The following is a 24,497-nucleotide window of genomic DNA, read 5'->3' on the forward strand; positions in this document are numbered from 1 at the left end:
TTCCACTTCAACCGTCGACTTGTAAACATCTCTTGCAATTCGTGCAAAATACTACAAATTTGGCTTGTGACGTTCCCGAATTGAGTAAAAGCACATCAGTTCCCAATTAAAAAATGACACCCTCCGCAGTCTCCCGCATGTTACTGACCACCATACTAAGGGGGAAAAGTTGAAAGGCGGCACCTCACAGGCCATCTCCTCAGAGTATTCAGCCGTGTTGGGCCTTGACAATATTTTAATATCTTGGATGGTGTATAGTGTTCTCTCATTTCCCTTGAGAAATCAAGATTGTCAAGGGGATTCTGCTGTTTTGCCAGTTCATAGCAAGAGATGGGGATCCAAAACACCTGACAGGAAACCAATGAAGATTCGTGTTGGACAGAAAAATAATGTGGCCACAGCCTCAAAGCAAAAGGCATCTATTTTCAGTGATGAAATATAATATAATTATAAATTGTCTGTTATTTTACTTTCCAAGTATTTTACTTTCCAAGTATTCAATACAATGTGCATTTGGCAAAAGTCCTTCGAGCCGGATTTGAAACAGCGACCTATGGATGCCTGTTTTACCACTACAGTCCCACGCTCTACCAACTGAGCTATCGAAGGCTTGGCAAATCGTTCTCTAGCAAACTCAATACGAGCTTCCACTTCAACCGTCGACTTGTAAACAGCTCTTGCAATTCGTGCAAAATACTACAAATTTGGCTTGTGAGGTTCCCGAATTGAGTAAAAGCACATCAGTTCCCAATTAAAAAAATGACCCCCTCCGCAGTCTCCCGCATGTTAATGACCACCATACTAAGGGGGAAAAGTTGAAAGGCGGCGCCTCACAGGCCATCTCCTCAGAGTATTCAGCCGTGTTGGGCCTTGACAATATTTTAATATCTTGGATGGTGTATAGTGTTCTCTCATTTCCCTTGAGAAATCAAGATTGTCAAGGGGATTCTGCTGTTTTGCCAGTTCATAGCAAGAGATGGGGATCCAAAACACCTGACAGGAAACCAATGAAGATTCGTGTTGGACAGAAAAATAACGTGGCCACAGCCTCAAAGCAAAAGGCATCTATTTTCAGTGATGAAATATAATATAATTATAAATTGTCTGTTATTTTACTTTCCAAGTATTTTACTTTCCAAGTATTCAATAAAATGTGCATTTGGCAAAAGTCCTTCGAGCCGGATTTGAACCAGCGACCTAAGGATGCCTGCTTTACCACTACAGTCCTCCGCTCTACCAACTGAGCTATCAAAGGCTTGGCAAGTCAACTCTAGCAAACTCAATACGAGCTTCCACTTCAACCGTCGATTTGTAAACATCTCTTGCAATTCGTGCAAAATACTACAAATTTGGCTTGTGAGGTTCCCGAATTGAGTAAAAGCACATCAGTTCACAATTAAAAAAATGACCCCCTCCGCAGTCGCCCGCATGTTACTGACCACCATACTAAGGGGGAAAAGTTGAAAGGCGGCACCTCACAGGCCATCTCCTCAGAGTATTCAGCCGCGTTGGGCCTTGACAATATTTTAATATCTTGGATGGTGTATAGTGTTCTCTCATTTCTCTTGAGAAATCAAGATTGTCAAGGGGATTCTGCTGTTTTGCCGGTTCATAGCAAGAGATGGGGATCCAAAACACCTCACAGGAAACCAATGAAGATTCGTGTTGGACAGAAAAATAACGTGGTCACAGCCTCAAAGCAAAAGGCATCTATTTTCAGTGATGAAATATAATATAATTATAAATTGTCTGTTATTTTACTTTCCAAGTATTTTACTTTCCAAGTATTCAATAAAATGTGCATTTGGCAAAAGTCCTTCGAGCCGGATTTGAACCAGCGACCTAAGGATGCCTGTTTTACCACTACAGTCCTCCGCTCTACCAACTGAGCTATCGAAGGCTTGGCAAATCAGTCTCTAGCAAGCTCAATACGAGCTTCTACTTCAACCGTCGACATTCAAACATCTCTTGCAATTCGTGCAAAATACTACAAATTTGGCTTGTGAGGTTCCCGAATTGAGTAAAAGCACATCAGTTCACAATTAAAAAAATGACCCCCTCCGCAGTGTCCCGCATGTTACTGACCAACATACAAAGGAGGAAAAGTTGAAAGGCGGCGCCTCACAGGCCATCTCCTCAGAGTATTCATCAGTGTTCGGCCTTGACAATATTTTAATATCTTGGATGGTGTATAGTGTTCTCCCATTTCCCTTGAGAAATCAAGATTGTCAAGGGGATTCTGCTGTTTTGTCAGTTCATAGCAAGAGATGGGGATCCAAAATACCTCACAGGAAACCAACGAAGATTGGTGTCGGACAGAAAAATAACGTGGCCACAGCCTCAAAGCAAAAGGCATCTATTTTCAGTGATGAAATATAATATAATTATAAATTGTCTGTTATTTTACTTTCCAAGTATTTTACTTTCCAAGTATTCAATACAATGTGCATTTGGCAAAATTCCTTCGAGCCGGATTTGAAACAGCGACCTAAGGATGCCTGTTTTACCACTACAGTCCTCCGCTCTACCAACTGAGCTATCGAAGGCTTGGCAAATCGTTCTCTAGCAAACTCAATACGAGCTTCCACTTCAACCGTCGACTTGTAAACATCTCTTGCAATTCGTGCAAAATACTACAAATTTGGCTTGTGACGTTCCCGAATTGAGTAAAAGCACATCAGTTCCCAATTAAAAAATGACACCCTCCGCAGTCTCCCGCATGTTACTGACCACCATACTAAGGGGGAAAAGTTGAAAGGCGGCGCCTCACAGGCCATCTCCTCAGAGTATTCAGCCGTGTTGGGCCTTGACAATATTTTAATATCTTGGATGGTGTATACTGTTCTCTCATTTCCCTTGAGAAATCAAGATTGTCAAGGGGATTCTGCTGTTTTGCCAGTTCATAGCAAGAGATGGGGATCCGAAACACCTCACAGGCAACCAATGAAGATTGGTGTTGGACAGAAACATAACGTGGCCACAGCCTCAAAGCAAAAGGCATCTATTTTCAGTGATGAAATATAATATAATTATAAATTGTCTGTTATTTTATTTTCCAAGTATTTCACTTTCCAAGTATTCAATAAAATTTGCATTTGGCAAAAGTCCTTCGAGCCGGATTTGAACCAGCGACCTAAGGATGCTTGTTTTACCACTACAGTCCTCCGCTCTACCAACTGAGCTTTCGAAGGCTTGGCAAATCATTCTCTAGCAAACTCAATACGAGGTTCCACTTCAACCGTCGACTTGTAAACATCTCTTGCAATTCGTGCAAAATACTACAAATTTGGCTTGTGAGGTTCCCGAATTGAGTAAAAGCACATCAGTTCACAATTAAAAAAATGACCCCCTCCGCAGTCGCCCGCATGTTACTGACCACCATACTAAGGGGGAAAAGTTGAAAGGCGGCACCTCACAGGCCATCTCCTCAGAGTATTCAGCCGCGTTGGGCCTTGACAATATTTTAATATCTTGGATGGTGTATAGTGTTCTCTCATTTCTCTTGAGAAATCAAGATTGTCAAGGGGATTCTGCTGTTTTGCCAGTTCATAGCAAGAGATGGGGATCCAAAACACCTCACAGGAAACCATTGAAGATTCGTGTTGGACAGAAAAATAACGTGGTCACAGCCTCAAAGCAAAAGGCATTTATTTTCAGTGATGAAATATAATATAATTATAAATTGTCTGTTATTTTACTTTCCAAGTATTTTACTTTCCAAGTATTCAATAAAATGTGCATTTGGCAAAAGTCCTTCGAGCCGGATTTGAACCAGCGACCTAAGGATGCCTGTTTTACCACTACAGTCCTCCGCTCTACCAACTGAGCTATCGAAGGCTTGGCAAATCAGTCTCTAGCAAGCTCAATACGAGCTTCTACTTCAACCGTCGACATTCAAACATCTCTTGCAATTCGTGCAAAATACTACAAATTTGGCTTGTGAGGTTCCCGAATTGAGTAAAAGCACATCAGTTCACAATTAAAAAAATGACCCCCTCCGCAGTGTCCCGCATGTTACTGACCACCATACAAAGGAGGAAAAGTTGAAAGGCGGCGCCTCACAGGCCATCTCCTCAGAGTATTCATCAGTGTTCGGCCTTGACAATATTTTAATATCTTGGATGGTGTATAGTGTTCTCCCATTTCCCTTGAGAAATCAAGATTGTCAAGGGGATTCTGCTGTTTTGTCAGTTCATAGCAAGAGATGGGGATCCAAAATACCTCACAGGAAACCAAAGAAGATTGGTGTCGGACAGAAAAATAACGTGGCCACAGCCTCAAAGCAAAAGGCATCTATTTTCAGTGATGAAATATAATATAATTATAAATTGTCTGTTATTTTACTTTCCAAGTATTTTACTTTCCAAGTATTCAATACAATGTGCATTTGGCAAAAGTCCTTCGAGCTGGATTTGAAACAGCGACCTAAGGATGCCTGTTTTACCACTACAGTCCTCCGCTCTACCAACTGAGCTATCGAAGGCTTGGCAAATCGTTCTCTAGCAAACTCAATACGAGCTTCCACTTCAACCGTCGACTTGTAAACATCTCTTGCAATTCGTGCAAAATACTACAAATTTGGCTTGTGACGTTCCCGAATTGAGTAAAAGCACATCAGTTCCCAATTAAAAAAATGACCCCCTCCGCAGTCTCCCGCATGTTACTGACCACCATACTAAGGGGGAAAAGTTGAAAGGCGGCGCCTCACAGGCCATCTCCTCAGAGTATTCAGCCGTGTTGGGCCTTGACAATATTTTAATATCTTGGATGGTGTATACTGTTCTCTCATTTCCCTTGAGAAATCAAGATTGTTAGGGGATTCTGCTGTTTTGCCAGTTCATAGCAAGAGATGGGGATCCGAAACACCTCACAGGCAACCAATGAAGATTGGTGTTGGACAGAAACATAACGTGGCCACAGCCTCAAAGCAAAAGGCATCTATTTTCAGTGATGAAATATAATATAATTATAAATTGTCTGTTATTTTATTTTCCAAGTATTTTACTTTCCAAGTATTCAATAAAATTTGCATTTGGCAGAAGTCCTTCGAGCCGGATTTGAACCAGCGACATAAGGATGCCTGTTTTACCACTACAGTCCTCCGCTCTACCAACTGAGCTTTCGAAGGCTTGGCAAATCATTCTCTAGCAAACTCAATACGAGCTTCCACTTCAACCGTCGACTTGTAAACATCTCTTGCAATTCGTGCAAAATACTACAAATTTGGCTTGTGAGGTTCCCGAATTGAGTAAAAGCACATCAGTTCCCAATTAAAAAAATGACCCCCTCCGCAGTCTCCCGCATGTTACTGACCACCATACTAAGGGGGAAAAGTTGAAAGGCGGCACCTCACAGGCCATCTCCTCAGAGTATTCAGCCGCGTTGGGCCTTGACAATATTTTAATATCTTGGATGGTGTATAGTGTTCTCTCATTTCCCTTGAGAAATCAAGATTGTCAAGGGGATTCTGCTGTTTTGCCAGTTCATAGCAAGAGATGGGGATCCAAAACACCTGACAGGAAACCAATGAAGATTCGTGTTGGACAGAAAAATAACGTGGCCACAGCCTCAAAGCAAAGGGCATCTATTTTCAGTGATGAAATATAATATAATTATAAATTGTCTGTTATTTTACTTTCCAAGTATTTTACTTTCCAAGTATTCAATACAATGTGCATTTGGCAAAAGTCCTTCGAGCCGGATTTGAAACAGCGACCTAAGGATGCCTGTTTTACCACTACAGTCCCACGCTCTACCAACTGAGCTATCGAAGGCTTGGCAAATCGTTCTCTAGCAAACTCAATACGAGCTTCCACTTCAACCGTCGACTTGTAAACATCTCTTGCAATTCGTGCAAAATACTACAAATTTGGCTTGTGAGGTTCCCGAATTGAGTAAAAGCACATCAGTTCCCAATTAAAAAAATGACCCCCTCCGCAGTCTCCCGCATGTTAATGACCACCATACTAAGGGGGAAAAGTTGAAAGGCGGCGCCTCACAGGCCATCTCCTCAGAGTATTCAGCCGTGTTGGGCCTTGACAATATTTTAATATCTTGGATGGTGTATAGTGTTCTCTCATTTCCCTTGAGAAATCAAGATTGTCAAGGGGATTCTGCTGTTTTGCCAGTTCATAGCAAGAGATGGGGATCCAAAACACCTGACAGGAAACCAATGAAGATTCGTGTTGGACAGAAAAATAACGTGGCCACAGCCTCAAAGCAAAAGGCATCTATTTTCAGTGATGAAATATAATATAATTATAAATTGTCTGTTATTTTACTTTCCAAGTATTTTACTTTCCAAGTATTCAATAAAATGTGCATTTGGCAAAAGTCCTTTGAGCCGGATTTGAACCAGCGACCTAAGGATACCTGTTTTACCACTACAGTCCTCCGCTCTACCAACTGAGCTATCAAAGGCTTGGCAAGTTAACTCTAGCAAACTCAATACGAGCTTCCACTTCAACCGTCGACTTGTAAACATCTCTTGCAATTCGTGCAAAATACTACAAATTTGGCTTGTGAGGTTCCCGAATTGAGTAAAAGCACATCAGTTCACAATTAAAAAAATGACCCCCTCCGCAGTCGCCCGCATGTTACTGACCACCATACTAAGGGGGAAAAGTTGAAAGGCGGCACCTCACAGGCCATCTCCTCAGAGTATTCAGCCGCGTTGGGCCTTGACAATATTTTAATATCTTGGATGGTGTATAGTGTTCTCTCATTTCTCTTGAGAAATCAAGATTGTCAAGGGGATTCTGCTGTTTTGCCAGTTCATAGCAAGAGATGGGGATCCAAAACACCTCACAGGAAACCAATGAAGATTCGTGTTGGACAGAAACATAACGTGGCCACAGCCTCAAAGCAAAAGGCATCTATTTTCAGTGATGAAATATAATATAATTATAAATTGTCTGTTATTTTATTTTCCAAGTATTTTACTTTCCAAGTATTCAATAAAATTTGCATTTGGCAGAAGTCCTTCGAGCCGGATTTGAACCAGCGACCTAAGGATGCCTGTTTTACCACTACAGTCCTCCGCTCTACCAACTGAGCTTTCGAAGGCTTGGCAAATCATTCTCTAGCAAACTCAATACGAGCTTCCACTTCAACCGTCGACTTGTAAACATCTCTTGCAATTCGTGCAAAATACTACAAATTTGGCTTGTGAGGTTCCCGAATTGAGTAAAAGCACATCAGTTCCCAATTAAAAAAATGACCCCCTCCGCAGTCTCCCGCATGTTAATGACCACCATACTAAGGGGGAAAAGTTGAAAGGCGGCGCCTCACAGGCCATCTCCTCAGAGTATTCAGCCGTGTTGGGCCTTGACAATATTTTAATATCTTGGATGGTGTATAGTGTTCTCTCATTTCCCTTGAGAAATCAAGATTGTCAAGGGGATTCTGCTGTTTTGCCAGTTCATAGCAAGAGATGGGGATCCAAAACACCTGACAGGAAACCAATGAAGATTCGTGTTGGACAGAAAAATAACGTGGCCACAGCCTCAAAGCAAAAGGCATCTATTTTCAGTGATGAAATATAATATAATTATAAATTGTCTGTTATTTTACTTTCCAAGTATTTTACTTTCCAAGTATTCAATACAATGTGCATTTGGCAAAAGTCCTTCGAGCCGGATTTGAAACAGCGACCTAAGGATGCCTGTTTTACCACTACAGTCCCACGCTCTACCAACTGAGCTATCGAAGGCTTGGCAAATCGTTCTCTAGCAAACTCAATACGAGCTTCCACTTCAACCGTCGACTTGTAAACATCTCTTGCAATTCGTGCAAAATACTACAAATTTGGCTTGTGAGGTTCCCGAATTGAGTAAAAGCACATCAGTTCCCAATTAAAAAAATGACCCCCTCCGCAGTCTCCCGCATGTTAATGACCACCATACTAAGGGGGAAAAGTTGAAAGGCGGCGCCTCACAGGCCATCTCCTCAGAGTATTCAGCCGTGTTGGGCCTTGACAATATTTTAATATCTTGGATGGTGTATAGTGTTCTCTCATTTCCCTTGAGAAATCAAGATTGTCAAGGGGATTCTGCTGTTTTGCCAGTTCATAGCAAGAGATGGGGATCCAAAACACCTGACAGGAAACCAATGAAGATTCGTGTTGGACAGAAAAATAACGTGGCCACAGCCTCAAAGCAAAAGGCATCTATTTTCAGTGATGAAATATAATATAATTATAAATTGTCTGTTATTTTACTTTCCAAGTATTTTACTTTCCAAGTATTCAATAAAATGTGCATTTGGCAAAAGTCCTTTGAGCCAGATTTGAACCAGCGACCTAAGGATGCCTGTTTTACCACTACAGTCCTCCGCTCTACCAACTGAGCTATCAAAGGCTTGGCAAATCAACTCTAGCAAACTCAATACGAGCTTCCACTTCAACCGTCGACTTGTAAACATCTCTTGCAATTCGTGCAAAATACTACAAATTTGGCTTGTGAGGTTGCCGAATTGAGTAAAAGCACATCAGTTCACAATTAAAAAAATGACCCCCTCCGCAGTCGCCTGCATGTTACTGACCACCATACTAAGGGGGAAAAGTTGAAAGGCGGCACCTCACAGGCCATCTCCTCAGAGTATTCAGCCGCGTTGGGCCTTGACAATATTTTAATATCTTGGATGGTGTATAGTGTTCTCTCATTTCTCTTGAGAAATCAAGATTGTCAAGGGGATTCTGCTGTTTTGCCAGTTCATAGCAAGAGATGGGGATCCAAAACACCTCACAGGAAACCAATGAAGATTCGTGTTGGACAGAAAAATAACGTGGTCACAGCCTCAAAGCAAAAGGCATCTATTTTCAGTGATGAAATATAATATAATTATAAATTGTCTGTTATTTTACTTTCCAAGTATTTTACTTTCCAAGTATTCAATAAAATGTGCATTTGGCAAAAGTCCTTCGAGCCGGATTTGAACCAGCGACCTAAGGATGCCTGTTTTACCACTACATTCCTCCGCTCTACCAAATGAGCTATCGAAGGCTTGGCAAATCAGTCTCTAGCAAGCTCAATACGAGCTTCTACTTCAACCGTCGACATTCAAACATCTCTTGCAATTCGTGCAAAATACTACAAATTTGGCTTGTGAGGTTCCCGAATTGAGTAAAAGCACATCAGTTCACAATTAAAAAAATGACCCCCTCCGCAGTGTCCCGCATGTTACTGACCACCATACAAAGGAGGAAAAGTTGAAAGGCGGCGCCTCACAGGCCATCTCCTCAGAGTATTCATCAGTGTTCGGCCTTGACAATATTTTAATATCTTGGATGGTGTATAGTGTTCTCCCATTTCCCTTGAGAAATCAAGATTGTCAAGGGGATTCTGCTGTTTTGTCAGTTCATAGCAAGAGATGGGGATCCAAAATACCTCACAGGAAACCAACGAAGATTGGTGTCGGACAGAAAAATAACGTGGCCACAGCCTCAAAGCAAAAGGCATCTATTTTCAGTGATGAAATATAATATAATTATAAATTGTCTGTTATTTTACTTTCCAAGTATTTTACTTTCCAAGTATTCAATACAATGTGCATTTGGCAAAATTCCTTCGAGCCGGATTTGAAACAGCGACCTACGGATGCCTGTTTTATCACTACAGTCCTCCGCTCTACCAACTGAGCTATCGAAGGCTTGGCAAATCGTTCTCTAGCAAACTCAATACGAGCTTCCACTTCAACCGTCGACTTGTAAACATCTCTTGCAATTCGTGCAAAATACTACAAATTTGGCTTGTGAGGTTCCCGAATTGAGTAAAAGCACATCAGTTCCCAATTAAAAAAATGACCCCCTCCGCAGTCTCCCGCATGTTACTGACCACCATACTAAGGGGGAAAAGTTGAAAGGCGGCGCCTCACAGGCCATCTCCTCAGAGTATTCAGCCGTGTTGGGCCTTGACAATATTTTAATATCTTGGATGGTGTATACTGTTCTCTCATTTCCCTTGAGAAATCAAGATTGTCAAGGGGATTCTGCTGTTTTGCCAGTTCATAGCAAGAGATGGGGATCCGAAACACCTCACAGGCAACCAATGAAGATTGGTGTTGGACAGAAACATAACGTGGCCACAGCCTCAAAGCAAAAGGCATCTATTTTCAGTGATGAAATATAATATAATTATAAATTGTCTGTTATTTTATTTTCCAAGTATTTCACTTTCCAAGTATTCAATAAAATTTGCATTTGGCAAAAGTCCTTCGAGCCGGATTTGAACCAGCGACCTAAGGATGCCTGTTTTACCACTACAGTCCTCCGCTCTACCAACTGAGCTTTCGAAGGCTTGGCAAATCATTCTCTAGCAAACTCAATACGAGGTTCCACTTCAACCGTCGACTTGTAAACATCTCTTGCAATTCGTGCAAAATACTACAAATTTGGCTTGTGAGGTTCCCGAATTGAGTAAAAGCACATCAGTTCACAATTAAAAAAATGACCCCCTCCGCAGTCGCCCGCATGTTACTGACCACCATACTAAGGGGGAAAAGTTGAAAGGCGGCACCTCACAGGCCATCTCCTCAGAGTATTCAGCCGCGTTGGGCCTTGACAATATTTTAATATCTTGGATGGTGTATAGTGTTCTCTCATTTCTCTTGAGAAATCAAGATTGTCAAGGGGATTCTGCTGTTTTGCCAGTTCATAGCAAGAGATGGGGATCCAAAACACCTCACAGGAAACCAATGAAGATTCGTGTTGGACAGAAAAATAACGTGGTCACAGCCTCAAAGCAAAAGGCATTTATTTTCAGTGATGAAATATAATATAATTATAAATTGTCTGTTATTTTACTTTCCAAGTATTTTACTTTCCAAGTATTCAATAAAATGTGCATTTGGCAAAAGTCCTTCGAGCCGGATTTGAACCAGCGACCTAAGGATGCCTGTTTTACCACTACAGTCCTCCGCTCTACCAACTGAGCTATCGAAGGCTTGGCAAATCAGTCTCTAGCAAGCTCAATACGAGCTTCTACTTCAACCGTCGACATTCAAACATCTCTTGCAATTCGTGCAAAATACTACAAATTTGGCTTGTGAGGTTCCCGAATTGAGTAAAAGCACATCAGTTCACAATTAAAAAAATGACCCCCTCCGCAGTGTCCCGCATGTTACTGACCACCATACAAAGGAGGAAAAGTTGAAAGGCGGCGCCTCACAGGCCATTTCCTCAGAGTATTCATCAGTGTTCGGCCTTGACAATATTTTAATATCTTGGATGGTGTATAGTGTTCTCCCATTTCCCTTGAGAAATCAAGATTGTCAAGGGGATTCTGCTGTTTTGTCAGTTCATAGCAAGAGATGGGGATCCAAAATACCTCACAGGAAACCAAAGAAGATTGGTGTCGGACAGAAAAATAACGTGGCCACAGCCTCAAAGCAAAAGGCATCTATTTTCAGTGATGAAATATAATATAATTATAAATTGTCTGTTATTTTACTTTCCAAGTATTTTACTTTCCAAGTATTCAATACAATGTGCATTTGGCAAAAGTCCTTCGAGCCGGATTTGAAACAGCGACCTAAGGATGCCTGTTTTACCACTACAGTCCTCCGCTCTACCAACTGAGCTATCGAAGGCTTGGCAAATCGTTCTCTAGCAAACTCAATACGAGCTTCCACTTCAACCGTCGACTTGTAAACATCTCTTGCAATTCGTGCAAAATACTACAAATTTGGCTTGTGACGTTCCCGAATTGAGTAAAAGCACATCAGTTCCCAATTAAAAAAATGACCCCCTCCGCAGTCTCCCGCATGTTACTGACCACCATACTAAGGGGGAAAAGTTGAAAGGCGGCGCCTCACAGGCCATCTCCTCAGAGTATTCAGCCGTGTTGGGCCTTGACAATATTTTAATATCTTGGATGGTGTATACTGTTCTCTCATTTCCCTTGAGAAATCAAGATTGTTAGGGGATTCTGCTGTTTTGCCAGTTCATAGCAAGAGATGGGGATCCGAAACACCTCACAGGCAACCAATGAAGATTGGTGTTGGACAGAAACATAACGTGGCCACAGCCTCAAAGCAAAAGGCATCTATTTTCAGTGATGAAATATAATATAATTATAAATTGTCTGTTATTTTATTTTCCAAGTATTTTACTTTCCAAGTATTCAATAAAATTTGCATTTGGCAGAAGTCCTTCGAGCCGGATTTGAACCAGCGACCTAAGGATGCCTGTTTTACCACTACAGTCCTCCGCTCTACCAACTGAGCTTTTGAAGGCTTGGCAAATCATTCTCTAGCAAACTCAATACGAGCTTCCACTTCAACCGTCGACTTGTAAACATCTCTTGCAATTCGTGCAAAATACTACAAATTTGGCTTGTGAAGTTCCCGAATTGAGTAAAAGCACATCAGTTCACAATTAAAAAAATGACCCCCTCCGCAGTCTCCCGCATGTTAATGACCACCATACTAAGGGGGAAAAGTTGAAAGGCGGCGCCTCACAGGCCATCTCCTCAGAGTATTCAGCCGTGTTGGGCCTTGACAATATTTTAATATCTTGGATGGTGTATAGTGTTCTCTCATTTCCCTTGAGAAATCAAGATTGTCAAGGGGATTCTGCTGTTTTGCCAGTTCATAGCAAGAGATGGGGATCCAAAACACCTGACAGGAAACCAATGAAGATTCGTGTTGGACAGAAAAATAACGTGGCCACAGCCTCAAAGCAAAAGGCATCTATTTTCAGTGATGAAATATAATATAATTATAAATTGTCTGTTATTTTACTTTCCAAGTATTTTACTTTCCAAGTATTCAATACAATGTGCATTTGGCAAAAGTCCTTCGAGCCGGATTTGAAACAGCGACCTAAGGATGCCTGTTTTACCACTACAGTCCCACGCTCTACCAACTGAGCTATCGAAGGCTTGGCAAATCGTTCTCTAGCAAACTCAATACGAGCTTCCACTTCAACCGTCGACTTGTAAACATCTCTTGCAATTCGTGCAAAATACTACAAATTTGGCTTGTGAGGTTCCCGAATTGAGTAAAAGCACATCAGTTCCCAATTAAAAAAATGACCCCCTCCGCAGTCTCCCGCATGTTAATGACCACCATACTAAGGGGGAAAAGTTGAAAGGCGGCGCCTCACAGGCCATCTCCTCAGAGTATTCAGCCGTGTTGGGCCTTGACGATATTTTAATATCTTGGATGGTGTATAGTGTTCTCTCATTTCCCTTGAGAAATCAAGATTGTCAAGGGGATTCTGCTGTTTTGCCAGTTCATAGCAAGAGATGGGGATCCAAAACACCTGACAGGAAACCAATGAAGATTCGTGTTGGACAGAAAAATAACGTGGCCACAGCCTCAAAGCAAAAGGCATCTATTTTCAGTGATGAAATATAATATAATTATAAATTGTCTGTTATTTTACTTTCCAAGTATTTTACTTTCCAAGTATTCAATAAAATGTGCATTTGGCAAAAGTCCTTTGAGCCGGATTTGAACCAGCGACCTAAGGATGCCTGTTTTACCACTACAGTCCTCCGCTCTACCAACTGAGCTATCAAAGGCTTGGCAAATCAACTCTAGCAAACTCAATACGAGCTTCCACTTCAACCGTCGACTTGTAAACATCTCTTGCAATTCGTGCAAAATACTACAAATTTGGCTTGTGAGGTTGCCGAATTGAGTAAAAGCACATCAGTTCACAATTAAAAAAATGACCCCCTCCGCAGTCGCCCGCATGTTACTGACCACCATACTAAGGGGGAAAAGTTGAAAGGCGGCACCTCACAGGCCATCTCCTCAGAGTATTCAGCCGCGTTGGGCCTTGACAATATTTTAATATCTTGGATGGTGTATAGTGTTCTCTCATTTCTCTTGAGAAATCAAGATTGTCAAGGGGATTCTGCTGTTTTGCCAGTTCATAGCAAGAGATGGGGATCCAAAACACCTCACAGGAAACCAATGAAGATTCGTGTTGGACAGAAAAATAACGTGGTCACAGCCTCAAAGCAAAAGGCATCTATTTTCAGTGATGAAATATAATATAATTATAAATTGTCTGTTATTTTACTTTCCAAGTATTTTACTTTCCAAGTATTCAATAAAATGTGCATTTGGCAAAAGTCCTTCGAGCCGGATTTGAACCAGCGACCTAAGGATGCCTGTTTTACCACTACAGTCCTCCGCTCTACCAACTGAGCTATCGAAGGCTTGGCAAATCAGTCTCTAGCAAGCTCAATACGAGCTTCTACTTCAACCGTCGACATTCAAACATCTCTTGCAATTCGTGCAAAATACTACAAATTTGGCTTGTGAGGTTCCCGAATTGAGTAAAAGCACATCAGTTCACAATTAAAAAAATGACCCCCTCCGCAGTGTCCCGCATGTTACTGACCACCATACAAAGGAGGAAAAGTTGAAAGGCGGCGCCTCACAGGCCATCTCCTCAGAGTATTCATCAGTGTTCGGCCTTGACAATATTTTAATATCTTGGATGGTGTATAGTGTTCTCCCATTTCCCTTGAGAAATCAAGATTGTCAAGGGGATTCTGCTGTTTTGTCAGTTCATAGCAAGAGATGGGGATCCAAAATACCTCACAGGAAACCAACGAAGATTGGTGTCGGACAGAAAAATAACGTGGCCACAGCCTCAAAGCAAAAGGCATCTATTTTCAGTGATGAAATATAATATAATTATAAATTGTCTGTTATTTTACTTTCCAAGTATTTTACTTTCCAAATATTCAATACAATGTGCATTTGGCAAAATTCCTTCGAGCCGGATTTGAAACAGCGACCTACGGATGCTTGTTTTACCACTACAGTCCTCCGCTCTACCATCTACCAACTGAGCTATCGAAGGCTTGGCAAAACGTTCTCTAGCAAACTCAATACGAGCTTCCACTTCAACCGTCGACTTGTAAACATCTCTTGCAATTCGTGCAAAATACTACAAATTTGGCTTGTGACGTTCCCGAATTGAGTAAAAGCACATCAGTTCCCAATTAAAAAAATGACCCCCTCCGCAGTCTCCCGCATGTTACTGACCACCATACTAAGGGGGAAAAGTTGAAAGGCGGCGCCTCACAGGCCATCTCCTCAGAGTATTCAGCCGTGTTGGGCCTTGACAATATTTTAATATCTTGGATGGTGTATACTGTTCTCTCATTTCCCTTGAGAAATCAAGATTGTCAAGGGGATTCTGCTGTTTTGCCAGTTCATAGCAAGAGATGGGGATCCGAAACACCTCACAGGCAACCAATGAAGATTGGTGTTGGACAGAAACATAACGTGGCCACAGCCTCAAAGCAAAAGGCATCTATTTTCAGTGATGAAATATAATATAATTATAAATTGTCTGTTATTTTATTTTCCAAGTATTTCACTTTCCAAGTATTCAATAAAATTTGCATTTGGCAAAAGTCCTTCGAGCCGGATTTGAACCAGCGACCTAAGGATGCCTGTTTTACCACTACAGTCCTCCGCTCTACCAACTGAGCTTTCGAAGGCTTGGCAAATCATTCTCTAGCAAACTCAATACGAGGTTCCACTTCAACCGTCGACTTGTAAACATCTCTTGCAATTCGTGCAAAATACTACAAATTTGGCTTGTGAGGTTCCCGAATTGAGTAAAAGCACATCAGTTCACAATTAAAAAAATGACCCCCTCCGCAGTCGCCCGCATGTTACTGACCACCATACTAAGGGGGAAAAGTTGAAAGGCGGCACCTCACAGGCCATCTCCTCAGAGTATTCAGCCGCGTTGGGCCTTGACAATATTTTAATATCTTGGATGGTGTATAGTGTTCTCTCATTTCTCTTGAGAAATCAAGATTGTCAAGGGGATTCTGCTGTTTTGCCAGTTCATAGCAAGAGATGGGGATCCAAAACACCTCACAGGAAACCAATGAAGATTCGTGTTGGACAGAAAAATAACGTGGTCACAGCCTCAAAGCAAAAGGCATTTATTTTCAGTGATGAAATATAATATAATTATAAATTGTCTGTTATTTTACTTTCCAAGTATTTTACTTTCCAAGTATTCAATAAAATGTGCATTTGGCAAAAGTCCTTCGAGCCGGATTTGAACCAGCGACCTAAGGATGCCTGTTTTACCACTACAGTCCTCCGCTCTACCAACTGAGCTATCGAAGGCTTGGCAAATCAGTCTCTAGCAAGCTCAATACGAGCTTCTACTTCAACCGTCGACATTCAAACATCTCTTGCAATTCGTGCAAAATACTACAAATTTGGCTTGTGAGGTTCCCGAATTGAGTAAAAGCACATCAGTTCACAATTAAAAAAATGACCCCCTCCGCAGTGTCCCGCATGTTACTGACCACCATACAAAGGAGGAAAAGTTGAAAGGCGGCGCCTCACAGGCCATCTCCTCAGAGTATTCATCAGTATTCGGCCTTGACAATATTTTAATATCTTGGATGGTGTATAGTGTTCTCCCATTTCCCTTGAGAAATCAAGATTGTCAAGGGGATTCTGCTGTTTTGTCAGTTCATAGCAAGAGATGGGGATCCAAAATACCTCACAGGAAACCAAAGAAGATTGGTGTCGGACAGAAAAATAACGTGGCCACAGCCTCAAAGCAAAAGGCATCTATTTTCAGTGATGAAATATAATATAATTATAAATTGTCTGTTATTTTACTTTCCAAGTATTTTACTTTCCAAGTATTCAATACAATGTGCATTTGGCAAAAGTCCTTCGAACCGGATTTGAAACAGCGACCTAAGGATGCCTGTTTTACCACTACAGTCCTCCGCTCTACCAACTGAGCTATCGAAGGCTTGGCAAACCGTTCTCTAGCAAACTCAATACGAGCTTCCACTTCAACCGTCGACTTGTAAACATCTCTTGCAATTCGTGCAAAATACTACAAATTTGGCTTGTGACGTTCCCGAATTGAGTAAAAGCACATCAGTTCCCAATTAAAAAAATGACCCCCTCCGCAGTCTCCCGCATGTTACTGACCACCATACTAAGGGGGAAAAGTTGAAAGGCGGCGCCTCACAGGCCATCTCCTCAGAGTATTCAGCCGTGTTGGGCCTTGACAATATTTTAATATCTTGGATGGTGTATACTGTTCTCTCATTTCCCTTGAGAAATCAAGATTGTTAGGGGATTCTGCTGTTTTGCCAGTTCATAGCAAGAGATGGGGATCCGAAACACCTCACAGGCAACCAATGAAGATTGGTGTTGGACAGAAACATAACGTGGCCACAGCCTCAAAGCAAAAGGCATCTATTTTCAGTGATGAAATATAATATAATTATAAATTGTCTGTTATTTTATTTTCCAAGTATTTTACTTTCCAAGTATTCAATAAAATTTGCATTTGGCAGAAGTCCTTCGAGCCGGATTTGAACCAGCGACCTAAGGATGCCTGTTTTACCACTACAGTCCTCCGCTCTACCAACTGAGCTTTCGAAGGCTTGGCAAATCATTCTCTAGCAAACTCAATACGAGCTTCCACTTCAACCGTCGACTTGTAAACATCTCTTGCAATTCGTGCAAAATACTACAAATTTGGCTTGTGAGGTTCCCGAATTGAGTAAAAGCACATCAGTTCACAATTAAAAAAATGACCCCCTCCGCAGTCTCCCGCATGTTAATGACCACCATACTAAGGGGGAAAAGTTGAAAGGCGGCGCCTCACAGGCCATCTCCTCAGAGTATTCAGCCGTGTTGGGCCTTGACAATATTTTAATATCTTGGATGGTGTATAGTGTTCTCTCATTTCCCTTGAGAAATCAAGATTGTCAAGGGGATTCTGCTGTTTTGCCAGTTCATAGCAAGAGATGGGGATCCAAAACACCTGACAGGAAACCAATGAAGATTCGTGTTGGACAGAAAAATAACGTGGCCACAGCCTCAAAGCAAAAGGCATCTATTTTCAGTGATGAAATATAATATAATTATAAATTGTCTGTTATTTTACTTTCCAAGTATTTTACTTTCCAAGTATTCAATACAATGTGCATTTGGCAAAAGTCCTTCGAGCCGGATTTGAAACAGCGACCTAAGGATGCCTGTTTTACCACTACAGTCCCACGCTCTACCAACTGAGCTATCGAAGGCTTGGCAAATCGTTCTCTAGCAAACTCAATACGAGCTTCCACTTCAACCGTCGACTTGTAAACATCTCTTGCAATTCGTGCAAAATACTACAAATTTGGCTTGTGAGGTTCCCGAATTGAGTAAAAGCACATCAGTTCACAATTAAAAAAATGACCCCCTCCGCAGTGTCCCGCATGTTACTGACCAACATACAAAGGAGGAAAAGTTGAAAGGCGGCGCCTCAGAGGCCATCTCCTCAGAGTATTCATCAGTGTTCGGCCTTGACAATATTTTAATATCTTGGATGGTGTATAGTGTTCTCCCATTTCCCTTGAGAAATCAAGATTGTCAAGGGGATTCTGCTGTTTTGTCAGTTCATAGCAAGAGATGGGGATCCAAAATACCTCACAGGAAACCAACGAAGATTGGTGTCGGACAGAAAAATAACGTGGCCACAGCCTCAAAGCAAAAGGCATCTATTTTCAGTGATGAAATATAATATAATTATAAATTGTCTGTTATTTTACTTTCCAAGTATTTTACTTTCCAAGTATTCAATACAATGTGCATTTGGCAAAATTCCTTCGAGCCGGATTTGAAACAGCGACCTAAGGATGCCTGTTTTACCACTACAGTCCTCCGCTCTACCAATTGAGCTATCGAAGGCTTGGCAAATCGTTCTGTAGCAAACTCAATACGAGCTTCCACTTCAACCGTCGACTTGTAAACATCTCTTGCAATTCGTGCAAAATACTACAAATTTGGCTTGTGACGTTCCCGAATTGAGTAAAAGCACATCAGTTCCCAATTAAAAAATGACACCCTCCGCAGTCTCCCGCATGTTACTGACCACCATACTAAGGGGGAAAAGTTGAAAGGCGGCACCTCACAGGCCATCTCCTCAGAGTATTCAGCCGTGTTGGGCCTTGACAATATTTTAATATCTTGGATGGTGTATAGTGTTCTCTCATTTCCCTTGAGAAATCAAGATTGTCAAGGGGATTCTGCTGTTTTGCCAGTTCATAGCAAGAGATGGGGATCCAAAACACCTGACAGGAAACCAATGAAGATTCGTGTTGGACAGAAAAATAATGTGGCCACAGCCTCAAAGCAAAAGGCATCTATTTTCAGTGATGAAATATAATATAATTATAAATTGTCTGTTATTTTACTTTCCAAGTATTTTACTTTCCAAGTATTCAATACAATGTGCATTTGGCAAAAGTCCTTCGAGCCGGATTTGAAACAGCGACCTAAGGATGCCTGTTTTACCACTACAGTCCCACGCTCTACCAACTGAGCTATCGAAGGCTTGGCAAATCGTTCTCTAGCAAACTCAATACGAGCTTCCACTTCAACCGTCGACTTGTAAACATCTCTTGCAATTCGTGCAAAATACTACAAATTTGGCTTGTGAGGTTCCCGAATTGAGTAAAAGCACATCAGTTCCCAATTAAAAAAATGACCCCCTCCGCAGTCTCCCGCATGTTACTGACCACCATACTAAGGGGGAAAAGTTGAAAGGCGGCGCCTCACAGGCCATCTCCTCAGAGTATTCAGCCGTGTTGGGCCTTGACAATATTTTAATATCTTGGATGGTGTATACTGTTCTCTCATTTCCCTTGAGAAATCAAGATTGTCAAGGGGATTCTGCTGTTTTGCCAGTTCATAGCAAGAGATGGGGATCCGAAACACCTCACAGGCAACCAATGAAGATTGGTGTTGGACAGAAACATAACGTGGCCACAGCCTCAAAGCAAAAGGCATCTATTTTCAGTGATGAAATATAATATAATTATAAATTGTCTGTTATTTTATTTTCCAAGTATTTCACTTTCCAAGTATTCAATAAAATTTGCATTTGGCAAAAGTCCTTCGAGCCGGATTTGAACCAGCGACCTAAGGATGCCTGTTTTGCCACTACAGTCTTCCGCTCTACCAACTGAGCTTTCGAAGGCTTGGCAAATCATTCTCTAGCAAACTCAATACGAGGTTCCACTTCAACCGTCGACTTGTAAACATCTCTTGCAATTCGTGCAAAATACTACAAATTTGGCTTGTGAGGTTCCCGAATTGAGTAAAAGCACATCAGTTCACAATTAAAAAAATGACCCCCTCCGCAGTGTCCCGCATGTTACTGACCACCATACAAAGGAGGAAAAGTTGAAAGGCGGCGCCTCACAGGCCATCTCCTCAGAGTATTCATCAGTGTTCGGCCTTGACAATATTTTAATATCTTGGATGGTGTATAGTGTTCTCCCATTTCCCTTGAGAAATCAAGATTGTCAAGGGGATTCTGCTGTTTTGTCAGTTCATAGCAAGAGATGGGGATCCAAAATACCTCACAGGAAACCAAAGAAGATTGGTGTCGGACAGAAAAATAACGTGGCCACAGCCTCAAAGCAAAAGGCATCTATTTTCAGTGATGAAATATAATATAATTATAAATTGTCTGTTATTTTACTTTCCAAGTATTTTACTTTCCAAGTATTCAATACAATGTGCATTTGGCAAAAGTCCTTCGAGCCGGATTTGAAACAGCGACCTAAGGATGCCTGTTTTACCACTACAGTCCTCCGCTCTACCAACTGAGCTATCGAAGGCTTGGCAAATCGTTCTCTAGCAAACTCAATACGAGCTTCCACTTCAACCGTCGACTTGTAAACATCTCTTGCAATTCGTGCAAAATACTACAAATTTGGCTTGTGACGTTCCCGAATTGAGTAAAAGCACATCAGTTCCCAATTAAAAAAATGACCCCCTCCGCAGTCTCCCGCATGTTACTGACCACCATACTAAGGGGGAAAAGTTGAAAGGCGGCGCCTCACAGGCCATCTCCTCAGAGTATTCAGCTGTGTTGGGCCTTGACAATATTTTAATATCTTGGATGGTGTATACTGTTCTCTCATTTCCCTTGAGAAATCAAGATTGTTAGGGGATTCTGCTGTTTTGCCAGTTCATAGCAAGAGATGGGGATCCGAAACACCTCACAGGCAACCAATGAAGATTGGTGTTGGACAGAAACATAACGTGGCCACAGCCTCAAAGCAAAAGGCATCTATTTTCAGTGATGAAATATAATATAATTATAAATTGTCTGTTATTTTATTTTCCAAGTATTTTACTTTCCAAGTATTCAATAAAATTTGCATTTGGCAGAAGTCCTTGGAGCCGGATTTGAACCAGCGACCTAAGGATGCCTGTTTTACCACTACAGTCCTCCGCTCTACCAACTGAGCTTTCGAAGGCTTGGCAAATCATTCTCTAGCAAACTCAATACGAGCTTCCACTTCAACCGTCGACTTGTAAACATCTCTTGCAATTCGTGCAAAATACTACAAATTTGGCTTGTGAGGTTCCCGAATTGTGTAAAAGCACATCAGTTCACAATTATAAAAATGGCCCCCTCCGCAGTCTGCCGCATGTTAATGACCACCATACTAAGGGGGAAAAGTTGAAAGGCGGCGCCTCACAGGCCATCTCCTCAGAGTATTCAGCCGTGTTGGGCCTTGACAATATTTTAATATCTTGGATGGTGTATAGTGTTCTCTCATTTCCCTTGAGAAATCAAGATTGTCAAGGGGATTCTGCTGTTTTGCCAGTTCATAGCAAGAGATGGGGATCCAAAACACCTGACAGGAAACCAATGAAGATTCGTGTTGGACAGAAAAATAACGTGACCACAGCCTCAAAGCAAAAGGCATCTATTTTCAGTGATGAAATATAATATAATTATAAATTGTCTGTTATTTTACTTTCCAAGTATTTTACTTTCCAAGTATTCAATACAATGTGCATTTGGCAAAAGTCCTTCGAGCCGGATTTGAAACAGCGACCTAAGGATGCCTGTTTTACCACTACTGTCCCACGCTCTACCAACTGAGCTATCAAAGGCTTGGCAAATCGTTCTCTAGCAAACTCAATACGAGCTTCCACTTCAACCGTCGACTTGTAAACATCTCTTGCAATTCGTGCAAAATACTACAAATTTGGCTTGTGAGGTTCCCGAATTGAGTAAAAGCACATCAGTTCCCAATTAAAAAAATGACCCCCTCCGCAGTCTCCCGCATGTTAATGACCACCATACTAAGGGGGAAAAGTTGAAAGGCGGCGCCTCACAGGCCATCTCCTCAGAGTATTCAGCCGTGTTGGGCCTTGACAATATTTTAATATCTTGGATGGTGTATAGTGTTCTCTCATTTCCCTTGAGAAATCAAGATTGTCAAGGGGATTCTGCTGTTTTGCCAGTTCATAGCAAGAGATGGGGATCCAAAACACCTGACAGGAAACCAATGAAGATTCGTGTTGGACAGAAAAATAACGTGGCCACAGCCTCAAAGCAAAAGGCATCTATTTTCAGTGATGAAATATAATATAATTATAAATTGTCTGTTATTTTACTTTCCAAGTATTTTACTTTCCAAGTATTCAATAAAATGTGCATTTGGCAAAAGTCCTTTGAGCCGGATTTGAACCAGCGACCTAAGGATGCCTGTTTTACCACTACAGTCCTCCGCTCTACCAACTGAGCTATCAAAGGCTTGGCAAGTCAACTCTAGCAAACTCAATACGAGCTTCCACTTCAACCGTCGACTTGTAAACATCTCTTGCAATTCGTGCAAAATACTACAAATTTGGCTTGTGAGGTTCCCGAATTGAGTAAAAGCACATCAGTTCACAATTAAAAAAATGACCCCCTCCGCAGTCGCCCGCATGTTACTGACCACCATACTAAGGGGGAAAAGTTGAAAGGCGGCACCTCACAGGCCATCTCCTCAGAGTATTCAGCCGCGTTGGGCCTTGACAATATTTTAATATCTTGGATGGTGTATAGTGTTCTCTCATTTCTCTTGAGAAATCAAGATTGTCAAGGGGATTCTGCTGTTTTGCCAGTTCATAGCAAGAGATGGGGATCCAAAACACCTCACAGGAAACCAATGAAGATTCGTGTTGGACAGAAAAATAACGTGGTCACAGCCTCAAAGCAAAAGGCATCTATTTTCAGTGATGAAATATAATATAATTATAAATTGTCTGTTATTTTACTTTCCAAGTATTTTACTTTCCAAGTATTCAATAAAATGTGCATTTGGCAAAAGTCCTTCGAGCCGGATTTGAACCAGCGACCTAAGGATGCCTGTTTTACCACTACAGTCCTCCGCTCTACCAACTGAGCTATCGAAGGCTTGGCAAATCAGTCTCTAGCAAGCTCAATACGAGCTTCTACTTCAACCGTCGACATTCAAACATCTCTTGCAATTCGTGCAAAATACTACAAATTTGGCTTGTGAGGTTCCCGAATTGAGTAAAAGCACATCAGTTCACAATTAAAAAAATGACCCCCTCCGCAGTGTCCCGCATGTTACTGACCAACATACAAAGGAGGAAAAGTTGAAAGGCGGCGCCTCACAGGCCATCTCCTCAGAGTATTCATCAGTGTTCGGCCTTGACAATATTTTAATATCTTGGATGGTGTATAGTGTTCTCCCATTTCCCTTGAGAAATCAAGATTGTCAAGGGGATTCTGCTGTTTTGTCAGTTCATAGCAAGAGATGGGGATCCAAAATACCTCACAGGAAACCAACGAAGATTGGTGTCGGACAGAAAAATAACGTGGCCACAGCCTCAAAGCAAAAGGCATCTATTTTCAGTGATGAAATATAATATAATTATAAATTGTCTGTTATTTTACTTTCCAAGTATTTTACTTTCCAAGTATTCAATACAATGTGCATTTGGCAAAATTCCTTCGAGCCGGATTTGAAACAGCGACCTAAGGATGCCTGTTTTACCACTACAGTCCTCCGCTCTACCAACTGAGCTATCGAAGGCTTGGCACATCGTTCTGTAGCAAACTCAATACGAGCTTCCACTTCAACCGTCGACTTGTAAACATCTCTTGCAATTCGTGCAAAATACTACAAATTTGGCTTGTGACGTTCCCGAATTGAGTAAAAGCACATCAGTTCCCAATTAAAAAATGACACCCTCCGCAGTCTCCCGCATGTTACTGACCACCATACTAAGGGGGAAAAGTTGAAAGGCGGCACCTCACAGGCCATCTCCTCAGAGTATTCAGCCGTGTTGGGCCTTGACAATATTTTAATATCTTGGATGGTGTATAGTGTTCTCTCATTTCCCTTGAGAAATCAAGATTGTCAAGGGGATTCTGCTGTTTTGCCAGTTCATAGCAAGAGATGGGGATCCAAAACACCTGACAGGAAACCAATGAAGATTCGTGTTGGACAGAAAAATAATGTGGCCACAGCCTCAAAGCAAAAGGCATCTATTTTCAGTGATGAAATATAATATAATTATAAATTGTCTGTTATTTTACTTTCCAAGTATTTTACTTTCCAAGTATTCAATACAATGTGCATTTGGCAAAAGTCCTTCGAGCCGGATTTGAAACAGCGACCTAAGGATGCCTGTTTTACCACTACAGTCCCACGCTCTACCAACTGAGC

At 41.6% G+C, this 24,497-nt stretch overlaps 10 non-coding genes across 10 annotated transcripts; all 10 read right to left on the reverse strand.

The window, feature by feature from the left end:
- Window positions 1-1,169: 1,169 nt before the first annotated feature.
- On the reverse strand, window positions 1,170-1,255 carry TRNAY-GUA (transfer RNA tyrosine (anticodon GUA)). Its single transcript is given in 2 exon segments — window positions 1,170-1,205; window positions 1,219-1,255. It is a non-coding gene; the product is annotated as a tRNA-Tyr (tRNA).
- A 559-nt stretch (window positions 1,256-1,814) lies between these two features.
- Window positions 1,815-1,900, reverse strand: TRNAY-GUA (transfer RNA tyrosine (anticodon GUA)). The gene is given in 2 exon segments: window positions 1,815-1,850; window positions 1,864-1,900. It is a non-coding gene; the product is annotated as a tRNA-Tyr (tRNA).
- Window positions 1,901-3,751: 1,851 nt separating this feature from the next.
- On the reverse strand, window positions 3,752-3,837 carry TRNAY-GUA (transfer RNA tyrosine (anticodon GUA)). Its single transcript is given in 2 exon segments — window positions 3,752-3,787; window positions 3,801-3,837. It is a non-coding gene; the product is annotated as a tRNA-Tyr (tRNA).
- Window positions 3,838-6,334: 2,497 nt separating this feature from the next.
- TRNAY-GUA (transfer RNA tyrosine (anticodon GUA)) lies at window positions 6,335-6,420 on the reverse strand. Its single transcript is given in 2 exon segments — window positions 6,335-6,370; window positions 6,384-6,420. It is a non-coding gene; the product is annotated as a tRNA-Tyr (tRNA).
- Window positions 6,421-10,854: 4,434 nt separating this feature from the next.
- TRNAY-GUA (transfer RNA tyrosine (anticodon GUA)) lies at window positions 10,855-10,940 on the reverse strand. Its single transcript is given in 2 exon segments — window positions 10,855-10,890; window positions 10,904-10,940. It is a non-coding gene; the product is annotated as a tRNA-Tyr (tRNA).
- A 2,497-nt stretch (window positions 10,941-13,437) lies between these two features.
- On the reverse strand, window positions 13,438-13,523 carry TRNAY-GUA (transfer RNA tyrosine (anticodon GUA)). The gene is given in 2 exon segments: window positions 13,438-13,473; window positions 13,487-13,523. It is a non-coding gene; the product is annotated as a tRNA-Tyr (tRNA).
- Window positions 13,524-14,082: 559 nt separating this feature from the next.
- TRNAY-GUA (transfer RNA tyrosine (anticodon GUA)) lies at window positions 14,083-14,168 on the reverse strand. The gene is given in 2 exon segments: window positions 14,083-14,118; window positions 14,132-14,168. It is a non-coding gene; the product is annotated as a tRNA-Tyr (tRNA).
- A 1,859-nt stretch (window positions 14,169-16,027) lies between these two features.
- Window positions 16,028-16,113, reverse strand: TRNAY-GUA (transfer RNA tyrosine (anticodon GUA)). Its single transcript is given in 2 exon segments — window positions 16,028-16,063; window positions 16,077-16,113. It is a non-coding gene; the product is annotated as a tRNA-Tyr (tRNA).
- A 6,371-nt stretch (window positions 16,114-22,484) lies between these two features.
- On the reverse strand, window positions 22,485-22,570 carry TRNAY-GUA (transfer RNA tyrosine (anticodon GUA)). The gene is given in 2 exon segments: window positions 22,485-22,520; window positions 22,534-22,570. It is a non-coding gene; the product is annotated as a tRNA-Tyr (tRNA).
- Window positions 22,571-23,129: 559 nt separating this feature from the next.
- TRNAY-GUA (transfer RNA tyrosine (anticodon GUA)) lies at window positions 23,130-23,215 on the reverse strand. The gene is given in 2 exon segments: window positions 23,130-23,165; window positions 23,179-23,215. It is a non-coding gene; the product is annotated as a tRNA-Tyr (tRNA).
- Window positions 23,216-24,497: the final 1,282 nt, after the last annotated feature.

The sequence above is a fragment of the Ambystoma mexicanum genome, chromosome 1p, assembly GCF_040938575.1.
Source record: "Ambystoma mexicanum isolate Mex_15411 chromosome 1p, UKY_AmexF1_1, whole genome shotgun sequence".
Lineage (NCBI taxonomy): Eukaryota > Metazoa > Chordata > Amphibia > Caudata > Ambystomatidae > Ambystoma > Ambystoma mexicanum.